The sequence below is a fragment of the Pteropus vampyrus genome, unplaced genomic scaffold (assembly GCF_000151845.1).
Source record: "Pteropus vampyrus isolate Shadow unplaced genomic scaffold, Pvam_2.0 Scaffold136, whole genome shotgun sequence".
Lineage (NCBI taxonomy): Eukaryota > Metazoa > Chordata > Mammalia > Chiroptera > Pteropodidae > Pteropus > Pteropus vampyrus.
In genome coordinates, this window is record NW_011888917.1 from 364396 (window position 1) to 368551 (window position 4156).

Genomic DNA, 4156 nt, shown 5'->3' on the forward strand with positions numbered 1-4156 from the left:
CTTTCTTTCTTCTTTTTGCAAGTATCTGTCCAATTTTCCTAACACCATTTATTGAAGAGACTGTCTTTACCCCACTGAATATTCTTATCTCCTTTGTCATATATTAAGTGAGTGTATGGCTGTGGATTTATTTCTGGGCTCTCTACTCTGTTCTTTTGATCACTGTATCTATTTTTATGCCACTACCATGCTGTTTTGATTACTGTAGCCTTGTAGTATAGTTTGATGTCAGTTAGTGTGATACCTCCAACTTTCTTTCTCAAGATTGCTGTGGCTAGTCAGGGTTTTTTTTTATGGTTCCATATGAATTTTAGAATTATTTGTTCTAGCTCTCTGAAAAATGCCATAGATATTTTGATAAGGACTGCATTGAATCTATACATTGCTTTGGGTAGTATGGCCATTTTAATGATGTTGATTCTTCCTACTCCTGAGCATTCTGTTTGCTTCCATTTATTTGTATCTTCTTCAATTTCTTTTGCAATGACTTATAATTTTCTGAGAATAAGTCTTTTACCTCCTCAGTTAATTTGATTGCCAGATATTTTATAGTTTTTGATGCAATTGTAAATGAGATTGTTTTCTTAATTTTTCTTTCTGAAAGTTCATCATTGCTGTATAAAAATGCCACTGACTTCTGAATATTTATTTTGTAACTTGCTACCTTACTGAATTCATCGATCAGTTCCAACAGTTTTTGGTGGAATCTTTAGTGTTCTCTCTATATAGTATCATGTCATTGGCAAATAATGAGAGTTTTACTTCTTCCTTTCCGATTTGGATGCCTTTTATTTCTCTTTCTTGTCTGATTGCTGTGGGCCAAGACCTCCACTATAATGATGAAGAGGAGTGGTAAAAGTGGGCATCCTTTTCTTGTTCCTGATCTTAAGGAAAACATTTTTAAACTTTCTCCATTGTATATGATATTAGCTTTAGGTTTGTCATATACGGCCTATATTATGTTTAAGTATGTTCCCTCTATTCCCACTCTGCTGAGAGTTTTTATCATAAATGGATGCTGGATTTTGTCAAATGCTTTTTCTGCATCGATATGATCATATGGTTTTTATCTTTCTATTTGTTAATGTGGTGTATCACATTAATTGATTTGAGCATATTGTACCAACATTGCATCCCAGAAATAAATGCAACTTGATCATGATTATGTTATTTTTAATATATTGGTGAATTTGGTTTGCTAATATTTTGTTGAGGATTTTTGCATCAGTGTGCATAAGAGATATTGGCCTATAGTTTTCTTTTTTCGTAATATCTTTGGTTTTGGAATCAAGGTAATGGTGGCCTCATAAAAGGAGTTAGGGAGCCTTCCCTCTTCTTGAATTTTTTGGAATAGTTCGAGAAGAATAGATGTTAATTCTTCTGTGAATGTTTGATAAAATTTGCCTATGAAGCCATCTGGTCCAGGACTTTTGCTTTTTGGGAGGTTTTTGATTACTAATTCTATTTCATATAATTGCTCATAGTATTTTCTTATGAGTCTTTGATTTTCTGTGGGGTCTGTAGTTATTTCTCCTCTTTCATTTCTGATTTCATTTATTTGAGTTCTCTCTTTTTTCCTTGATGAGTCTGGCTAAGGGCCTGTTAATTTTGTTTATCTTTTCAAAGAACCAGCTCTTGGGTTCATTAATCTTCTGTATTGCTTTTTTAGATTCCATTTCATTTATTTCCACTCTGACCTTTATTATTTCCTTTCTTCTATTCACTTTGGACTTTGTTTGCTGTTCTTTTCATAGTTCTTTTAATTGTAAGGTTAGATTGTTTATTTGAACTTTTTCTTATTTCTTGAGGTAGGCCTGTATTGCTATGAATTTCGTTCTTAGGATTGCTTTTGCTATGTTCCATAGATTTGAGTTCTGTTTTCACTTTCATTTGTCTTTAAGTATCTTTAGATTTCTTCCTTGATCTCATTAATAACCCATTCACTATTTAGTAGCATGTTATTTAGCCTCTATGTGTTTGTATATTTTTTCAGTTTTTTTCTTGTAGTTGATTTCTAGTTTCATACTATTGTGATCAGAGAAGATAATTGATATGATTTCAGTCTTAAGTTTATTGAGACTTGTTTTGTGTCCCAACATGTGTTCTATCCTAGAAAATGTTCCATGTGCACTTGAGAGGAATGTATATTTTACTGCTTTGGGGTAAAATGCTCTGAAAATATCTATTAAGTCCATCTATTCTAGTGTGTCTTTTAGGCCCACTGTTTCTTTGTTGATTCTTTGCCTGGAAGTTCTGTCCATTGGTGTCAATGAAGTGTTAAAGTCTCCTACTATGAGTGTATTACTATAGATCACTCCTTTTATGTCTTCTTGATTTATCGATCACTTTATCATTAAATAATGCCCTTTTTTGTCTCTTATTATAGCCTTTGTTTTAAAGTCTATTTTATCTGATACAAGTATTGCTATCCTGGCTTTTTTTTCATTTCCATTTGTGTGAAATATCTTTTTCCATCCCTTTACGTTCAGTCTGTGAGTGTCCTTTGATCCGAAGTGGGTCTCTTGTAAATAGCATATGCATGGGTCTTATTTTCTTATCTATTTCTTATCCAAGTCTTTTGATTGGAGCCTTTAATCTGTTTACATTTAAAGTGGTTACTGATAGGTACATAGTTACTGCTATTTTATTATTTGTACTTGTTATTTCTATTTTCTTTTTTACCTTTTCTCTTTTTACAGAAGCCTCTGGGCGATATTTGTGCAGGGACCCCAGAGTCTCCTGGATCTATTGAATAATTTTCCCCTTGACACTGTGGTATAAGTTTGCATGCTAGTGCTGTCTCTGTGACTCCTGTATAAGTTTCCAATTGTTGTAAGGTCAGCTGCTGCCAGCTTTGGGCCTGAATGCACCTCAGGGCAGGGGCAGCTTCCTATCAATGTGCAGCAGGCTCTTTGTGTATTGAATGGGGCAGGAGCCTAGGGAGTCATGGGCCGTCAGGCCAATACAGACCCCTACAATCCCCTCAAAAGATATTGCAGTTCGTACAGGCAGCAGAGGTCTGCCTACAACTGTTTTCCTCGAAATGCGCTCACTGCCCTAGCCAAGGTCTGTTGCCTCCGCAGACTGCATAACCCCAGAACCAAGCAGGGCACAAGAGGCTGCTTGTCAATGGGCTGCAGGCACTTTGTAGCTTAGGTGAAACAGGATCTCAGGGAGACAAGGGCCAATACATCCTCAGTTTTGCTGCAACTTCTGTGCCCCAGCTTTCCCTGTGTAGTCACAGATCACAAAGAGACTAACTAGCTGCTGTCTGGGGCGGTCTCACAGACTCCTGTGCTCCCCAGACGCACTATTGCAACTCTTGCAGGTAGTAGAGGTCTGCTTGCCACTAATTTCTGTGCAATGCCCGCCCTGTGCTAGCTAAAGTTCATAGCCTGTGTGAATTGGGAGATCCAGGGTGGAGGGGCAGGGATGTGGCAGTTCACTGTCAATGGGCCGCCTGGGGCAATTTGTGGGTAGGGTGGAGCGGGGTCTCAGAAAGACAATGGCAGTCAGATTCATATAGCCTCAGTCTTACTGCAACTTTGGTAACCTTTTGCACCTTCTGGCAGAAGTCCCAGATCACAGAAAAACCAGCTCCTGTCTGGGAATGACCAACAGACCCCCGAGATTTGCCCAAATTTGTATTAGCAGCAGTGATCTGCCTGACCTTATCTCAGAAATGGGTGCTACAGCGCTCTCCTCCAGCTGCTAATGCTTGGCCCTGAATTGGCACAGGGCATGGGAGCCATCAATCAACAAAACCCCTGGGCATCTGAAGGTTGAGTGAGGGAGGCTGATTCCCTTAGGCCAGTGCTTTCTAATGGCCCTATGAGTGGGGTCTGCACAGTCAAGCTGGTGAGGTCTATAAATTGCTAGGTAGGAGGGCCGGACTAAGGCACAGTGGGGGTTGCCCTTCTAGCCCTTGTTCTGGTGCCAGGTAATGCAGACTTTCTCAGTATGGATCCCACGCATGCCTCTGATCCAGCTGGTGTCCAGGATGAGTGTCCGCAATTCAGAAAGCCTGTTCCTGGGTCCTTCAAAGGGACCTGTAGGGTTTCAGTCTCCTGTCTCACCCAGACTGCTGGAATCCCCTCTGATTTTTATAGAGTTATTTACAGAATCTCCTCTCCCCTGGGCTAGGGAGCCCCCAAAT